This window comes from Rutidosis leptorrhynchoides, chromosome 9 (genome assembly GCF_046630445.1).
Source record: "Rutidosis leptorrhynchoides isolate AG116_Rl617_1_P2 chromosome 9, CSIRO_AGI_Rlap_v1, whole genome shotgun sequence".
In the NCBI taxonomy this organism is placed as follows: Eukaryota; Viridiplantae; Streptophyta; class Magnoliopsida; order Asterales; family Asteraceae; genus Rutidosis; species Rutidosis leptorrhynchoides.
The window spans coordinates 72,645,355-72,665,064 of record NC_092341.1 but is presented as its reverse complement, the minus strand read 5'-3'; the positions used below and the strand labels follow the sequence as shown (position 1 = coordinate 72,665,064).

Here is a 19,710-nt window from a genome sequence, read left to right as displayed (position 1 = left end):
AACTAATGAACTCACCAACTTTTTGGTTGACACTTGAAAGCATGTTTATTCTCAGGTATGAAAGAAATCTTCCACTGTGCATTTGCTCATATTAGAGTTATTACTTGGAGTCATTCATGACATATTTCAAAATACGTTGCATTCGAGTCGTCGAGTTCATTAAGATTATTATTAAGTCAATTATAGTTGGATATATTATGAAATGGTATGCATGCCGTCAACTTTCGATTTAATGAAAGTTTGTCTTTTAAAAACGAATGCAATGTTTGTAAAATGTATCATATAGAGGTCAAGTACCTCGCGATGTAATCAACTATTGTGAATCGTTTATAATGTATATGAACGGGGCATTTCACAAGCCGTTTGGCAGGCCGTATTTGGCAGGCCGTTTGCTAGGCAAGCCGTTTATCGAGCCCGTTTGCCTGACCATTTGGCAGGCCGTTTGACATACTGGCAAGCCGTTTGGCAAGCCGTATGGCAGGCCGTTTTTGTGCCTGGTCAGCCTTGATTCACTGGATCGTAACTTGATTTCTTGTGTTTCACCATTTTCGCTCTAGAATCTTCATTTTAGCTCCGATTCTCTTGATTCTTTTTGCACCGTCTTCGTAATTACTTGTTCTTCAATTCTAATCGACGAAGTGGGTATTTTGCCAACAAAGTTCGAATCTTTCTTGTTTTTGGGCCTTAATATCGGGATGAAAACGCGACTTTTTAGCCGATATCAAATATCCCACACTTAAACTTTGCTTGTCCTCAAGCAAACTCTCATTTCCTTAAGAATCTTTTCGGAATTTCTTTTCTAATAACCTAAGCGGTTTGTTTTTATTATAAGAGCAAAAAGATAAGGTGAGTCATCTATGTTAGGATTGAAATTATCTCTGCAAGCATGCGAGGAGGTTACATGACATAGGCTAGCTTTCACGGGTCACTCAAATCACTCAAGTGTTTAGGGTTCCCTATAGATCTAAGAAATGAATACACTCATAGCCAGTCATGCTGCACCCATCGTCATAGGCTTGATAAAGACTCAAATCCTTGCTGCTAATGCGAGAACGGTAGTAATCTCAGCTGTATAGGTCATTTGTCAATGATGGAAAAGGAATTTTGGAGTGGTAGTGAAGTTGTTTTTTAGGGGTGAGATAAAAGGGTAATGTAGTCTTTATACAGACTTTTATTCGGATAGATAGGAGTGCTGAAGTATTTTGAGAAGCACTTTTGAACTTTTCTTCATTTGATAATCATTTTTGGTCGATTTTTCTTCGGCATTTCTCTTATTAAGTTCTACTCCTTTTTTCAGAACCAAATTATTATTTTTTTTTTTTTAGAGACTTCATCTCGAGAAACTTTTTTTTAGGTAAACTTTTTCAAGACCTTTTGCCATGATACTTGAGAGGTTTATAACATCGGTTTTTCGGAAGGAATCTTGTTTTCTGGATTTTTCGAGTAAATAGTAAAGATGATGTGGATGTGGTGGTGGAGTAGAAGTAGTGGAGGTGCGGAAGGCTTATTTTTGACAAATGGCTAGCTCTTTTAATTACAACCGAATCACGTTTCGCTGCTTGGAGATGTAAATCTAAATCAAGTTCTGATTCTGAGCACAGACATCGGCACTCTCAACGGAAAATAGTGAAGCATTGAAGATGAATGATGGTCTTATTTGGGGTGCCTCACCATAATCAATTTAGATCGATAATGCCTTAGTTATGCAATGCTCTATTAGAGATTTGGTTCAACCTAACAAGATTTCCACCTTTCTTAAGCCTTATTTTTATTGACAAACGTTTTAGGTTTTCAAAAATACTTTTTCGAAAAGGGTTTCTTTTGCAAAAATTTTGAAATTTAGCTTAAGGACTTGGAATCTTCGTAATGGGTTATTTTAATACAGCATAAAAAGATTATACCAACATCCCACACTTAGACAAACATTGTCCTCAATGTTCCTAGTGTATCCCACACTTAGGAGTTTTAGTTGAAGATTTGGGAGTATTTGTCTAGTGTTTTAATCGAGTGTTATCCCACACTTAATGATAAGCTAGGATGTGGCATAGTTTGAATCTTGAGCTAGTAGCGAAAAGAAAGAAATACCCCTAGCAGATGCGATTGGCTTCCAATCCTTGTGTCTTTATTGGCTCATTTTTCATCCTATATTCTTCTACTCTACTTTATTGCACGGGTTACCTCCCAAGAAGTGCTTTTGTTTAAGGTCGTTGGCTCGACCGTAGTGATGCTTTAAAAAGAAAATATTCCTCGCTGATGGTTGTGATCTTGGTCTTCTCGAGGGAATGTGAGTCTTGGCGAATAAATCCCGAGAAAGTGTCGGACCAATAGTGGTAGCAGATCCGGTACTTCTCTTAAAGATCTTCTGAAATATAAGTAGTGCGCAGTTTTGGCTCTTGATAAGTCTTGAAGTCCGATGAGAATATGGTCCACAGATCTGCTGGTTGACCCATGAATGTCAATCATAGAAGCAGAGCTGGTGGTGATTGTTTCTCTGATGGGATGCTCATTACGGAGGTCTTCAAACAATGTCAGAAACTGTATCTTTAGAATCTCGAAGTCTTCGGAACGGTGATCTCCATAGTAAGAGTCTGTAGCTATGTACAGATTAGTTAACAGATGAAGCTGAAAAGAAGTGAACAGCAATCCTGATCCGAGCATTAATTTCACTGTCTTTGAATATATCTCCCGACATCTAGCTTTAAATGTGAAACTTGGATCTGTGGATTCGTGGAAGTTACGTGATAGCTGCTTCGTAACATAGGTGGCAATGTTGACTCGATCTGGTTCAAGATGAGAGAATGGATTGTTTCGTCTTGCTTCTTCCGTAACAGCATCTCGTAATTCTTTGATATTCAAATCAGCATGGTGATCAATTGTTACGTAAATCACTAGTCTGTCTGGTGTGCTTTCGAAATTATCTCTTTCTACGAGAGCGAAAAAGCTGTGAATATCCTCGATCATTTGCAAATTAGAGTGATAAGTCGGGCGTCCGGTGGAAAGATCCATATGCTTCCGGATGAGAGTCAGTAGTGCTCGTTGGTTTTGTGAGAACGGAAGTGCAAATCCAGCTAAGGCGTTATAAACCCTAGAGTAAATGATCTTCTGATCTCGACAGAATCTTGTCTCGAGAATAGTGTGAACCACTGAATTGTGCTCTCGTTACCTTTCTTCTTGGTAAATATGATCGTGAAGAGAATTGATAAAGTCTTGAATGCGTTCTTCTAGGATTTCAACATCATTGTCTTCTCTTTGGAGATAGAGGTTGTGTTCTTCTCGGATAGCCATAATTCGTTCTGTTAAGCGTAGCGAAAAATCAATGGTTGGTGTTCGGATGGCTTCGAGAATGTCTTCGAATTCATCGGTATCATTGATGAAGGTTATCATGGCTGCGTGTGTGGATATGACCAGAATCCGATATGAAGAAGAGTCCGGCTCCCCTTGATCTGGTTCGGTTGGAGAGTGTGAGTTATTCATAATGTCTTCATGTTGCTCTCCCTCGTCATCATCGATGTATTGTTCTTCTGAGGATGCGTCTGATGAACGGGTTTCTTCAGTATTCCGATTCTCCACTTTGACACTTGCAGGATCAATTTCTATATCCTTAACTTGAGCCTTGTCGGTCTTCTTCTTGAAGCGAATGATTAAACTGTGATCTTCCGTCTCAAGCCTCATTATTTCTTCATGACGCTCAATGCTTGGAGCGGGCATTGTCGCGGTCTCTTTTACGTCTTCCATTTCCTCCTCCTCATCAGATTCCTCCTCTTCCTCTATTTCTTCGCTGGGATCCTCTTCTTCCATTTCTGGGTCGTCTATAGACTGTGATTCGGCACCCATCTCAATATCATCGGCTGGCGGTGAAGACTCGTCATCGGAAGTGATCCGTTTGGTGGAAATAGCAAACATCTCTGCCTGTCCAGAAAGATCGGTTGGTCGGTCAATTTTGAAGGTAACGCTCTCCCCATGTGATCGTAAGATCAAGGTTTGATTGTACACATCAATGACAGTCCTAGCCGTATTCATGAAAGGTCTTCCTAACACTACTTGTGTGTGTAGGTCTTCCTTAATATCCATTACTACGAAATCCGTAGGATACAAGAATTTGTCGACTTTCACTAAGACGTTCTCAACTATGCCCTTAGGATATCGAATTGTGTGATCGGCAAGTTAGATTGTCATTTTAGTTGGTGACAAGTCTCCTAACTCTAATCTCTTGTAGAGAGAGTAGGGGATTAGGTTGATACTTGCTCCTAAATCTGCTAGCGCATGAATGGTTCCAGATTGGTAGATTAAACATGGGAAAACGAATCGGCCCGTATCTTCTAGCTTTGGTGGTAGAGAGTTTCTGAGGATGTATCTCCTTTGGTTGGGAACTTTGGACATGGTGTCCAGGAATCTTCCATCAAGTTTGAAGGAATCAAGTTTGGATGGTTCTTCTTGTAGCCTTCCAGGATAGGGTACACGAACTGGAGTTTCCGGGGTCAGCTTCTGGGTATACGTTGATTTGTTCTTGAGCCTGGCTGACCTTCTCCGCGGTTCTTCCTCTGGGATTACGGAATCCATTTGCTTTGCTTCTTCTATGTGGGGATTTTGGATAGTATTACTTGGCAACCTTCCCTGCAGTCGGGTCTCAAGGCGTTGTGATAACTGTCCGAGCTGCATTTCCAGACTCTTGAGCAGAGCCAATTGATTTCTCATTAGTATCTATGTCTGATCTTGCCTGGTTGCAGTTCTCTAATTTAGCTGTTGTTATCCTTAAATGAACTGAGTCAATTGATCATCAGCTCCAAGAGTGAGGTTAGTTGCTTTTGTAATCTGGGTGGTAGGGGAATTTTCCTCAACTGGTGAACAAGTGAGTGGAAGTCGTTGATCGTAGGTCAATTGAGATTGTTGGGCTGGATAAGGTGGATAGCGATAGTGAAAAGGTTGATTGCTTCGCTGAAATTGATTAACCCTAGGTGGTTGATTGAATCCGGGATTTGGTGGATGAGCTGGGTATTGGACGTAACAGACTGAATCGTCAGGGTTTTCGTACTCAACTTGATATTCTTCAGTAGGTTGCAGGTTGGTACAATTAACACAAGCCTGAGCTTGGTTGACCTGCTGCGGCTGCGTCTTCAATTCTCAGAGTTGTTTAGCGAGAGATTCCATCTTATCCGTGAGGGATTTGATGGCCTTCGTTTGATTGTTAAGTGCTGAGATTGGGGCAGATGATGAAGTTGTTTCACCACTGTTCCAGTCATGATGATGCATTGTCATATTCTTGAGCAATTCCCATGATTCGTCTGCGGTTTGGTTCATCAAATTCCCTTGAGCTGCTGCATCGATCGTCGACCTATGATTTACTGTAAGACCATTGTAGAAGGTACAGATTTGGGCTGACCGTTCTAGCTGGTGATTAGGGCATTTCTTCAGCAGGGTTTTGAATCGCTCCCATGCAGTGTAAAGAGATTCATCATAACTTTGTTTGAAGTTAATGATGTCATTCTTCAGTTTGGTTTGTTTAGAAGGAGGGAAATATTTGGTTAGGAATTTGGTAGCCATCTCCGTCCATGACGTGATGGAATCTTTTTCCAGTCCTTCAAACTAGGTTTGAGCATGATGAGTGAGAGAGTAGGGAAACAAGTATAGCTGGACTATATCTTGTCCAATCCCTGGCTGTTTGTAGGAGTTCGAAAGAGATATGAATTTATCAAGGTGAGAATAAGGATCATCATTCGGTAATCCATGAAATTGGCAGCTATTCTGGATGAGCTGGATAATGTAATGTTTTAACTCGAATGAGTGTCCTTGAATCTCTGGAAATCTAATTAGTCCTCCTCGACCTTCAATCGAGGGTTTGGTATTTTCTGCTAAAGTAACGCGTAACGCTATTTGATTTCTGACTCGTGCTTCCTTGCGTGCTTTAGAGATTATTGCATCTGGATCAGGTACGAATAACAACGGCCCTGGTCTAGATCGGGTTTGGGTCATACACTGGGTATGCCTTTTTGTTTTTATTTTTTAGCAAATAAACTAAGATAATCTAAAGTAAGCTAAACTATTCTAAGGTAATCTAATTCTAAGGTAATTTAATTTAATCTAAGGTAGTTTAGAGTAATCTAATTTAATGTAACTAACTATCCTATGGTTAAATATTTTTTTGGTTCTGGCTACTGATTCCCTGGTATTTTGGTAACAGAGCTCCGCACGAACTATTCAACAAACCAAGTGGCCAGGCTGACTACGGAGAGGCAGGACCCTTTTGGTCCCAATATAATTGGCGACTGTTCAGAAAATCCAACAACCAAGTCCGTGTATAATTGTATTTCTTAGACACCACTAAATGCTTGTGAATAAGTTTGATAGAGAGCAGTAATGTCTGATACCAGTTCCCCGGCAGCGGCGCCAAAAACTATACTCCTCCTGTGATATGGCCGAAACGGACGGTTTTTATTCGCGCGGTGTCGTCGGGCCACGGCGCGCCAGGATTTGCCACTCGAGGGAGGGGTACTGCTTTAAATTTATATTTAGCGGGGCCTAAATCTTACTACTCCTTATAAGTAAGGGAAGTATGACCTAGAGTCGTATTTTTGAGATATTAGTAGAATCGAACCTATATTTAAGCCTAAGATAGTTAAGACGAAGTAGTGATAACCTATTTGGGATTTTCTAATTTATAAGACAGATAAAGTAAATGCGATAAAATTTGTAATTCAGATAAGGTTAAAGTGAGTGCATACTATGACTTCATCAGTTATTTTGCTGAGATTATGGAATGCTGGCTCATGAATAGGTAGAGGCCTTGTACTCATTACACTGGTCCTAAACGCACCTGTCATAAGACATGTCACTGGGTACTGCGTTAGGCTTGAAGATTCTGAATAGACAGCAACGTCTCTTACCCCCGACACCCGTGCAGTATGACTACAGGCATACACGTTCAGACGGCTCATCCAATTGAGCGACTCGGTTGGGTGACGTATTAACATTCCACAATGGTCTAAACTTTCTTAAGCATAATAGATTACACGGTTTACCATATCCGAGAGACGTGATGTGTTTAAATGCTTTCGTTAATGATTGGTTTTAAAAGATAGTTAGGCCCTTAAAAAAATTTCAACCATAAAGAACACCAAGGCCAAGTCAAGCTGACTTCCATGAACACGTTCGGTTATCCTAACGGTCCAATCCTTTATGTGTCTAAACAAACAGTTCCTTAATTAACTAAGAATCCCTCAAGTGGGGTGCAATGCTTGAGACCACGTTATGGTGCAGTGTACTGGTCAACACTAACCGGGTTCCATGGCCTTACTTAGCAGAGGTACAGCTTACAACAACCGCTGTGCTTCAGCGTGCACGTACGAAGTTTATATGCTTGGTGACTACACTAGCATGGTCTGGAACCAACAATGTACTAAGGGTCTAGTCAGATATTTCACTACGAAAGAGTCCTCAGTCAGAATCCAAAGCTTGATAGACTTACTACAACCGGTGTGCCTCAGTCGATCTTACGTTGTATCCAATAGACTTCTCTTACCAAGGGGTGACACAGATAGTGTACTCTGAATCGGGGTTCGCGACTTCCCAATAACAGAGCCTATAACTACGTTATATTAGTTAGAAAAGCGATTGAGTTTAAAGCATAATCGGAAAGCATTTCAACAGCATAAACAAACCATAATATTATTTCGGCATTATAACTGCTTACATCATAGCATACACTAAAGATAACTACCCGCTAATCATGGCAACAATATCACATAACATAATGATAGAAGACATTATATAAAGATAAGGGATACAAGTACCAGTAGATTAAATGAGTTCTGAATACAAAAGTGACAACTTCAAGTCTCCAGACCGCTCCTAATACAATCTTCGGCGTTCTTCTCCGGGTACTAGGTTTCCCGCACGGAGTCGATGGCTTTGAGAGTATGACTAATATTGTACGAGAGAGAGAGAGAAGTGAATTGAAATGTATGTTGGAATGAATGACAAAGACCCTTTAAATAAACAAGAATTTTGCCTGCAAACGGCTGGCAAGCCGTTTGGCAGGCCGTATTTGGCAGGCCGTTTGATAGGTAAGCCGTTTATTGAACTCGTTTTCCTGACCATTTGGTAGGCCATTTGCCATACTGGCAAGCCGTATGGCAGGCTGTTTTTGTGCCTGGTCAGCCTTGATTCACTGGATCGTAACTTGATTTCTTGTCTTTCACCGTTTTCGCTCTAGAATCTTCATTTTAGCTCCGATTCTCTTGATTCTTTTTGCACCATCTTCGTAATTACTTGTTCTTCAATTCTACCAACGAAGTGGGTATTTTGCCCACAAAGTTCGAATCTTTCTTGTTTTTGGGCCTTAATACCGGGGTGAAAACGTGACTTTTTAGCCGATATCACCCTCCAGTGCGACGCTCCCGACGTTTAGCATCGAGACCAGCTGAGTTTCCAGAGTTTCCAGACTGTGATTCATTATGGAGCCACCTTGAACGATCCAGATGTCACTTGGGTAGTATTAAGAGACCAGCAGAGACTTTATCGAGCTCTCAGAATGTACCTTCATCGAGAAGGAATGCCCAAGAGTACTCTGGGACCTTAATCGTTCAGGCTAGCATGCTGTGTCCCTCCGACATGACAAGCTACCCCCAGGCACTCCACTCCAGTCTCAGTCCGTTCAGTCACCTCAGCCGCCATTCTGACTCACGTTGCTCCCATTACGCCGCCTGTGCTAGCCATTTCACCTCCCCCAGTCGTGGAGACGGTCCCTATTCATGAGCTACCAGAGGGCTGCCACTTAATGACAGTACCCATCTCAGTAGAGCCACCCATGGCTCAGGTTTTTGAGATTACCGAGAACATCCCCGAGGAAGAGCCATTTCCGAGCTTATCACATTTGGAGTTGCCATCGGACCTTTATCTAGATACGCTTATGAGCCCCGAACTGGATGTAGGGAAACTATTAGAGTATTTGCCGACCCTTGAGGATGACGATGATCTCTTCAGATACTTCACAGACACCGCTCAGCACATTGGCCAAGACAGTATTCTGTAGACTATTTTACTTTAATTTTAATTTTATCTTTTTAAAAGCATTGTATGAAAAGTTATATATATTGGAAATGCTGCCTTTCTCTTTTTGTTCTTCATGCAGAATTTTATTAAGAGACTGGTTCTTTCCAACATTAGGAGACCCAGACCGTAGAAAGCACAGAACTAGGAGAGTAACCTAACCGTAGGGAAGTAATCTTTCCTCAAATCTCTTTCAATTATCACGCACTAAAATCTCTAAGTGTGGGGTCATCCCTGCACCAAACTCAGAGATTTTAGAGGCACTGTCCTTAATTTGTTAAATACTAAAATATTCTATTTCAGAGAACATTAGGGACAATGTTCCTCTAAGTGTGGGGTATTGGGTAAAGGTTTAAGGACAAGTAACCGTGAAAACGCCAAAGTTTTGAAAAATTCTTTTGTCTAAAAGTAACTAGCAAGGAATATTTTTTAGATAAATTCGAAAAATTCTTACCTTGTTTTACCCAAAAGATTCTATAAAATTGCTAGAAATCAGTTTTTGAAACATTTACTAGAACGGAACGATTAAGCTAAAAACTCATGGTTTACGTCAAAAGATTTCTTTCGATAAAATATGTAAAAGGCTACGCATGATCAAGCACGACCCCTACTCCCAAAAAGTGAGGACTTTTGGACCCAAAGTATCTGTACAATCCATCAAATCTGCAGTACTTTGTCAATTCAATTAATGAGCGTGCCGGTGTACGGTTCAAGTTAGAACTTGGTTTTGACATTCGTTTCAAGGCCAATGGTTAGTAAGAACCATACGTGGTGTAGGTGCGATACTCCTTCCGAAATCATTCTGAATAGATGAAGACAAAAAGCCATCCATTTCTGTTTCCACTCCACGCAATTTAAACCCAACCAACTCACACAAAGAGTTGACGAATCATAAATATTCACCCCAAATTCACTTCTAAAATACACTACCCATTCACCTTCATTCCCTTTCCATTATCAAAAAGATCCAGAGATTGATGAAGAGATAGATCGATCAAAAATTCGCTTCAAAAGCACTTGTTGAAAAGATTCCAAACCCCTGATTGTTTTTTATATGTCAAGGACCTATTTTCGGTGAAATATCACTTTCTCTCTAGGCACCAGGAACGAAAGACAAAAGTTATGAAGAAAGGGTATGCTGAAAAAAATAATATGATGAATGAAAGAGAAAAGTCTCTAATAAAGGCAAGAAGTCCCGAGAAGTTACCCTGAGAAGAATTACCAGAAGAGCCGAGAAAATTCTAGACAAAGCCTTAGCAAAATCCGCATCTTCTGAGGAAAATTCTTGCGGAACTTAAGCCATTCTCTATCCAAAAAGGATACTCTGAAGAATCAAAATCTATCAATTCTCTCAAAAATCAAAAGATCTAGATACCTTTCACCCATCCATAAATTTCCAAACCCTGTAACCCGTCTTCCTCTTGAAAGAATGCCTAGGAAGAATATCAGTGGCGTCCTTACTTAACCGGTGGAGATATCGATGCTTTACCAAGCCTATGATGAGAACTGTTGCACGACTGGCTTCTGAGCGACAATACAACTAGATTAGGGCACCATAAACACTTGAGTGATATGAGTGATCCACTAGTGAGAAGCCTGGTCATGTATACTCTACATCTGAGAGTTGGAAAGTACGCCTTTTTCACTATAGACGCGATTGAAACCTAGCGACTAAAACCATCGAAGTTCGAAACTTTTTCTAATACTTTCGAAAGATGTGACGACTTCTGATGAAGGCATAATAAAATATCTGAGGATAGGCGAGGGAGAATCTATTAGAACGATCCTTATATTCCCGCTATTTGCTTGAGGACAAGCAAAGCTAAGTGTGGGGTATTTGATATCGGCCAAAAAGTCACGTTTTCACCCCCGATATTAGACCCTAAAACCCATAAAGTTCCAAAATTTATCACAAAAATAATCGCTTTGTCAGTTTATTTTGTAGATTAAGTAATTACAAAGGCGATGCAAAAAGAATCAAGTAAAACGGAGCTAAAACGAAGAATCTAGAGCGAAAACGGTGAAGGAAAAGAAAACAAGTTACGATCCAGGAAATCAGGCTGACCAAGCAAGCCAAACAACCTTCCAAACGGCTTTCCTGGCTCAGAAACGGCCAGACAAACGGGTCCAGCAAACGGCCCCTGCAAACGGGCTGGTTTGGCAAACAGCCTTGGCAAACGGCCTGCCAAACGGGCTGCCAGCCGTTTGCAGGCAGAAATCCAAGTCTATTTATAGGGCTTTCTCCATCCATTTCAACACACACTCAATTTACAATTCATTTTATATTTTCAAGTTTTAGGTTAGTTTTTAGTAGTAGCTAGCTTAGCTTTTATTTTTCGAAGGATATCCCGGCGAGTCCCTGCGATCTCGGGCAGATTTCTTCGACCTTTTCAGATTTTTATCTGAAACGTTGTCTTTTGTATTAAACATGTATTCTTACCTTTTATGTTTAATAATGCATTTCGATATTACCATGATAGCTTAATTAATCTGTATGTTGTCATGATAGAAGTTTGGGTTATCGTAATTATGTTAAATTAATACGGTTATTGTTATTATACTGAACTAGGAAGTCTGGTAGATTTTTATGCTAGCATCTTAAGGATTGACCAACCTAGGTTGTGATCAGGACTTGTCCACCTATATGAACTTAGCTACTTCATAGGACTAAGACCCATGGTTATACTGTATCTGAAGATTCTATGAACTCGGTATGGTCAGAGTTCCTGAGAGGCATTAAATGCGCTTTTAGGACACGGAACTTAGGAATTGAGACATGAATGACCTAGTATGCCTATTGATTGTTCCAAAGAGACCTCTTAGGAGCTGTTAAGATCTAGCTAGTGCACTGACTGTATGATCCAAACCTTTTGCATGTTCTTGTTTGATTGTTGCCCTAGGATTAAGTCATATCAACTGTCTAGGTACCTGTTAGGTTTCTATCTGCTTTACTTTCAGTATATCAACTTTAATGCTGTATAATGTTTGTATTGGTTTGATCTCATTAGTATGATGAAATGGTTGTTAGTTTTCATTTAAGGTTTTGTCAACTTAACCCGACGGACTCCTTCCGTTTGTGATCAGTGTTCAATCAACACGGCACGTTGTTATTCAGTTAACCAAACTGATAACGAGGGTTAGGATTAGAACTCAACTCACTAATAAACCTAGTGCTTTACTAAGGGTAACCTCCGCTATTCATATATATATATATATATATATATATATATATATATATATATATATATATATATATATATATATATATATATATATAGGTATAGTCACGTTTCAATTACTCAACCACGTGACATACTTTTCACTACTCAACGAGAACTCTGAGAGTCTAGAGATAATTTGGTCTGTGTAATTGGCTCATCCAACCAGATCTACACCATTTCAATCATAAGCTTTAATATCGACATAATTACCTTTCCCTATCCCAAACTAATATCTTGGTCAACATTTCCTTGATCTGCACACTCCGGACATCCTCCCACTTTATTTACTTTTCTGCAATTAGGACTTTAGCTTAAACCAACTACTATCTTTTCTCCAGGTAATTTAAATAAAAGACAATTATCCACTTGATCTTCAATTCGTTAAACCATTCAAAGCACGACCCTAGGTTAACTTACACCTTCTACATTAGAAATTTAAAAGTAAATTTAGGCCCCGCACAATATAAATTAAACTACAACTTCCGTGTTCTATACCAAATTTGACGCTCTGCGACCTAACTACACCGCACGGGTAAAACCGTCCATTTTGGCTATATAAGTGACTAAGGGTCCCACATGAATGTTTGATGAGGCGCCCCTAAGGAGCGCTTCCGCATCTCCTGTTAACACTCTAGCGTCTCCTTTTAAGACACCAACGATATGATTCACTACGATTATATTACAATTTCCTCTAGTTTTTTTGATACGATAAATCCATGATTATAAAATTATTAAATATAAAATAATAGTAAAATAACAATTATCAAAAGCATTTGTGGAACTCATGGTGGCTTATCGTCTGGTTCTACCTCACGGCAAAGGCCAGCAGTTAGTGTATGGCATCACATTAGTCGTGCAAGGGCATTAATCGATCAAGCTGGAGTATCTTTTAGCAACTCATGTTCTATATCAGTTGGTGACGGATCTACTACCATATTTTGGATGGAGCCTGGCTGTGTGATGATCGTTTAAAAGATAAATTCAGAAGACTCCTTCGGCTGGAATCTGAGCAAGAAGCAAAGTTTTAGGATCAGGTCACTTGAAATATCATTTCGTGCATCATCACATGGAATTGTATGCGTGAACCCAGTGGACGTGCAAGGGACAAGTTAACTGCTTTATTTTACCTTGTCGAATCAAATTTGTGTCATTCCAGGGCCTCAGATCATTGGAGCTAGTCTTTATCCTCAAATAGAGGATTCACAACTCGTGCACTTACAAAGCTAATCGGAGAGAAGTTACTAAAGGGCGAGGAGATCCAGAAACTCCAAGAAACAAGCTCATTCCAAAAAAAAAAGTCGAGGTGTTTATTTAGAGAGCTTTGAAATGGAGAATTCATGCCCTTACCAAGATGGATAAACGTGGAGTGGACTTGCATTCGGTTCGATGCAATTTATGTGACGACAACGTGGAAACATTGGATCTTGCATTAATTTTCTGTAAGTTTGGTCAAAATGTTTGGAATCGTACCACTACTACAAAAAAGGAGTTTCCAAACCGGTTTTTTAGGCTTTCCAAACCGGTTTTAAAACAGGTTTGCAAAGGGAGGGGTTTAGAAAGTTCAAACCAGTTTTAAAACAGGTTTGCAAATGGGGGGGTTTCGGAACCGGTTTTAAAAAAAATAGGTTTGCAAAGGGGGGGTTTTGGAACCTGTTTTCTAACAAAACCGGTTTCTAATTTTTTTTTTATTTTTTATTTTTTTTTGCTATTTATTAATAATAGTATATTTACTAAATTTATTATAACCACAATACAAACACAAAATACAAATAACCTTACTATATATTCATAACTAGCATTTAAGAGCCCGTGCGTTGTAAGGTGACTCTTAATCAAACAACTAAAAACGTATATGTTATATCATTCTAAAAAATAGTATTCGAAAACGTTATTATTGATACTGATTAGCTGAAACTCGATATAATACACGTGTCAACGTTAACCATTACCCAATTTAACACTATTCGACCAAAATGGGGTGAATTTCAAACAACCATCTAAATAACTTTCTATCACTTTAACTATAGTTCTGGTACTAAAATTGACACAAATAATGAAAAGCATCTAACATACCTACAAATTAAGAATAACAGACGCAATCAAACATTTGAACAATAATAACAATCAGCCAATTGAATACTTTTGTATTCTTTAGTAAAGAGAATAGAACATCTGGCATTAAACCATTTATGTTATACAAATTCACTATAGACTATGTAAAGAAAAAAATGCAATTAACTTACATAAATATACTCAACGGGCGCACGAAAATTGGCTCATGCATAAATAGCAGTTAATCCCAATTTTTTCAATCGTAAGAAGTTGTTAGTATGAACAAATGAAAAATAATTAAGATCACTAATAAACATTGAAAGCTCCAAATAACATCCCCTATGAAATATCAAAAAGTTTACCTTGTTATACTTAGGCGTTCCAAGCAACAGGGAGCTCCAGTCTTGAACGGACCCTATTTTGAGCTCGTCAAATTACATAAGAATTCATGATACAACTGATAAACACAATACGTAAAATTACTTTTATAAATAAATTAATTGGCATTTTAATATCAACTCATAAGCACAATACGTAAAACTATTTGTATAAACTGATTGGACTTAATGGATTTTCTATCAAAAATTTTGTAAGAGCCTGTGCGTTGCACGGTAGCTCTAAAAAGTAGATTTAGTAATCGTTACTATTTGTACAGTATTGTTTGTCGTTGATACCAGTACAATGACGAAACACGTTAGTAGTATATTTATTGAAACTAAGAATTGGTAAAAATGAGTTTCGTAGACGCTATGAATCAATAGTCTTAGAACGCAACAATAAGTTTTTGATAGTACTTCAAAACTAAAATACTCAAAAACAAATTTATACAATTTTGTGTCAAGATCTTTAGCAAGTAAAGTAAAGGACTACTAACAATAGATAAGTAAATATCTCATAACTAAATCCTGCTCACTATTCATTCTTTCCTAAATATAACAAAGTTATATTAATAAAATTATAAAGTTACAAATTATAGAAATGCAATTTCTTAATCGATAAAAAACCAAAAATTAATCTAAACAAAATACAAAAAATGTAGTTATGTTTACTACATACCTGCACATCCATAAGTATGAGTTGTATTATTTTGTCATAATATTACATTGATGATCCATTACTTAAATTATATAATCACAAAATTTTAATATATATATATACACATTAGGAAACTTTCAAGTTTCAACCCACTTGGTTCATTCTATTTTAAAGAACATTTTTAGTTTAACCCTTATGATCTGTTAGTAATATGATATTACACATAATTTGCAAACTCACCCCACATCAAAGTTGTTGCAGTATATTTCAAATTTCGATTATAGCAGGCTTTAGAAGATTATTCGGCTTCACATAATGAACATAATGTTGCTCAGTGTGACTGAGTGTCTCAAGTAAGGATTGCAATTGTTGCTGTGAAGAAGAGACATGCAATGCTCAAACCCTATAATAATACATACGACTAATGGTGCGTTGAAATATAGAATAAAGATTAAACCTTGAACTTGGGCCCAATTGATATGAACTTTATAGCCTTGGATGAATCTTGTCATTGACAACGACATAATCTACAACGACATAATCTTTGTTCTTCTCCAAGAAATATTCACTTTGATATGTGACCTGAAATCAGAGTGTACGTTGAATAAATATTCTTTAATTAATAGCAGCTTTTATTCAATCACCGTATTTTATTGTAGTCTGATTAATTGATTATTCTGAACATTCCCTAACAATTCAATACCAATTATGAAGCACATTACAGTACTTGAAGGCACATGCAAGGCTGCAAAAATCACTACTTGGGAATACTCGGTTGGGACTTTTTAGGGAGTACTCGGCAACTCGGGGGAGTACTTGGGAGTACTCGAATGTTGACCAAGTTTGACTTTGACCGAAATTCGACCAATTTTGACCAATTTTCTGAGTTTTGAACGATTTTTCTAGTAATCGCGAGTTTTGGCCGAGTTTGACCGTGTTTGATCGAGTTTGACTTTGACTGCATTTTGACCAATTTTCAGAGTTTTAACCAATTTTCTATTAATCCCAAGTTTAGCCGAGTTTGCCCTAGTTTGACCGAGAACTCGCCGAGTACTTCCCGAGTTGCAAAAACTGAGTACTCGCCAAGTAACAAAAATTGATTACTCGCAGAGTAATTTCTTTTTGCAAAACTATGCACACGCAGATTTATCCATTTTAGTAACTACATGTAACATAAGATGAATAATGCTTACATTGCCAGCATAATGACAAATGGTGAAGTCTGTCTTTTATAGCTTTGGTTAGGGTCAAAACGTTTATGATTGTTGAACGTCTAGTAAAGCTTTTCAGCAAAGGTGTCATGGGTTGATCTTGGAAACATGTTGCACTAAATCGACATTAATAGATCAGTTTTCAATGTAGTGGATATTATAACATCATATCATCATACTAACCAAAAAAAAAAAAAAAACTGTTCATTGACTTCAATTTAACTAATTATCTATCAGATAGAACTCATAAGTAATCAAATAGATACTATAACAGTATAGAATAGTATGCAAAAAGGAAAGAAATGTGCAAATACCAAGCTTCGTCCAAAAGAGCAAGAATTCCCCCAGGTTTTCGAAGAAAAAAATAAAAATAAATATAGATTAAGAAAGAGACACAACAAACTGCTACAGGCGGCTAATGGTCGAGTTGGGTAACGTTAACCAATTGTCATTATGGGTAATTCATAGGAAACAATTTAACTCCAAATGTATAAAAAATTCTATATATTTGAGGTCATTTAGGTATTTGAACAATTTAACCCATTATTATAATATGTACAATGCCCCATTTTGACCCTAACCCGTTTAAGCGAGTTACTCAAAACTTTGAACGATTACCTGTAAATCACCAGCTCTAATGGTACCCTTAAGCCCATTGAAATGTTGATGGTAATGGCTCCCTAAAACAAAATCATCCATAGAATTAAATACCTTTAACACGATTAGTGAACGATAATCAGATACCGCATACCATGAAATTAACAAACGTCCACATAATATCAGAATATGTCATATAAAACATTCAGCAGAAAAATCGATATCCAAAAAGCAAAGAGTATATAAAAAAAGAAAAAACTTACCTAACCAAGCTGTAATCAAATGCACTCATAATAACCTAAACATTAAGAATATGCAAGAAATCGCGGTATATGACCATTGTTTCAGCATTATGTTGAAACTCATCGAGACCCTTTGTGGCACCAAGAGAAACTTTGATTCGTAGTTGCCAAGATAAGGGCTGGAAGTAAGAACCTGCTATTCTTTTAATAAAGGAAGTCAACTTATATTTGAATAATAACAATAATAATAGGATCTATGAATAAAATGATTAAAGAAGTTATGTGAATTATAATATAAGTTGAATGACTATTTAACCCGTATCCATTTAGATATTTTTTACTATTCGAACTATTCTAGGTGAAACTCTGCTTACAGTTATCCCATTCACACAAAATGGGTTGAAATTGTCACCTTTCCTAAATGTTGAAAGTGTATATAGTTATTGTAACTTACTCCTGAATAAATAATTTTCCATGATACCCTTTGGCATAAAATTGTAGGCCAAGAGCCAATGATCGTCTTCTAAGCAATAACCAATCAATTTCACAAGATTCGGATGACGTAATTGTCCAAGATAGTTAATTTCTGCCTGCACAAGCAAACGAAAAATTTATTTAAAAAGCCCTATCTTGTTGACTTAACAATAAGTGAATAACATTGTCAAAGTTACTGAATTGTAAATGAGTGGACACATGTGAATTAAAATTGCAAAGTATAAAATAAAAACTAACCAGCCACTACCAATAATAGTAAAGAAGACAAAAATCAAAAACACTTACAGTGGGAGTGGGATATCGAATTACAATGGAAAAGACTACAGTGGAGACTCGACCATCACTCTTTCTCCTACTGCTTTTTTGAGAGAATGTTTAAACTTGCTAGATGCATTAAGCGCTTTCTTTTTCAGTGAACCGATCCTTGTTCTCCTTTCATCCTCAAAATTTTCAAAATCAGACCTTCGTTCTCTTCTGTCGGATCTTTCATCATTGCCCGATGACCCCTCAAAACCTATGAAGTAGTAGCAAACATATTAATATGTACTTCTATAACACCTTAGCATCAATCAACCATATACACCTTTTTGAAAAATTAATTAATGCTTTATAATTTCAGATAAAAATTCGAGATCTTTTGTGTTTTGGATCTTATGTTAACTGGAATATTCACTGTAAGGTTCATATCAAATCTAAAAGGCATTAACCAACTCCTGTTTTGCCTGTAACTATATACATTCAAAGCATTAAACTCTGAAATTTGTGAAAGATAGTGACTTCCTGTTCCAATGAGTAATTGAATATAGATGATCATCATTCACTTTCGGTGTATACTAAGCTACCAATCACATGTGCATATCTTAACATTCAGTGCTCAGTTAACCAAAAAATCCTAATAATTCTTAGATCCAAGTTTACATATTTTACCAAATTCAGATAAACAGTGATCTTGATGATGAAACACATAGAATCATAAACATATAAATTTCTCAAAAACACCAATAATGCATAATTCATGTGATATACTCCGTACAATAATCTAACTTTAGCAAAACCCTAATTTTAGCCAAAAATAACTACACACGCACATTTCAATTCAATCACACCCACTCAATTTTGCATCAATGAAATAGGCAATTAACATATCGAAATTAATCAATCAATATGAACAAATCGAAAAAAAGGAAACGATCCAAACCTTATCACAATCGAAGAGGCAGGAACCGGATGGAGGATGCGGTAATCAAATACAAATCAACTGAAGTATGTGTCGGAGAACGATTTGAGGTCAATAACCTCAAACCCTAATATCTTCCATTAATCTTCAATCCAATCGATCAAATCGGTAAGATACAAAGATCGAAACCTTATCGGAATGGAAGAAGCAACGATCGTTAAATAGAATTTAATCCAATTTGTTCATATACTGATTTTTGTACGATGAAGATGAGGATGAATCTAACGAATAATAGGGCGGTTAATGAGTGAAACCCTATAAACTGATTCTAGGGGTTATGTGTGGCGATGTGTTATTTTCCTGTAATTAGAAGAATTAATCCTGATTAAAGGAGAGATTTACACGTGGATGATAATTAGCAGGGTGATTAGCAGAGTGCCACTTCAGCAATAAACCTCACGCTTTATAAGGAGTAGAGATTTAGGCCACAACCTAATACAAAATAAATACTAATATTAATAAACATATATACATCAAACAATGTTAAACTTGTTTTATTTAAACGTCAACAACTGATATGTTCAATAAGTACATGACTAATCACATTTTCTAATCTTTATGCATAATCTTTAATC

The 19,710-nt window shown here is 37.5% G+C and overlaps 1 long non-coding RNA gene across 3 annotated transcripts; it reads right to left on the bottom strand.

Annotated features, from left to right (window-relative positions):
* Positions 1-15,507: 15,507 nt before the first annotated feature.
* Positions 15,508-19,363, bottom strand: LOC139866638 (uncharacterized). 3 transcript variants are annotated; one of them, XR_011765515.1, is made up of 7 exons: positions 18,184-19,363; positions 17,858-17,993; positions 17,425-17,596; positions 17,183-17,244; positions 16,547-16,680; positions 15,811-15,935; positions 15,508-15,725 (listed from the first exon to the last, which is right to left on the bottom strand). It is a non-coding gene; the product is annotated as an uncharacterized lncRNA (long non-coding RNA). The 3 variants fall into 3 exon arrangements; XR_011765516.1 differs by having other exon boundaries at positions 15,508-15,935; positions 17,425-17,599; XR_011765514.1 differs by having other exon boundaries at positions 15,508-15,935.
* Between the last annotated feature and the right edge of the window lie 347 nt (positions 19,364-19,710).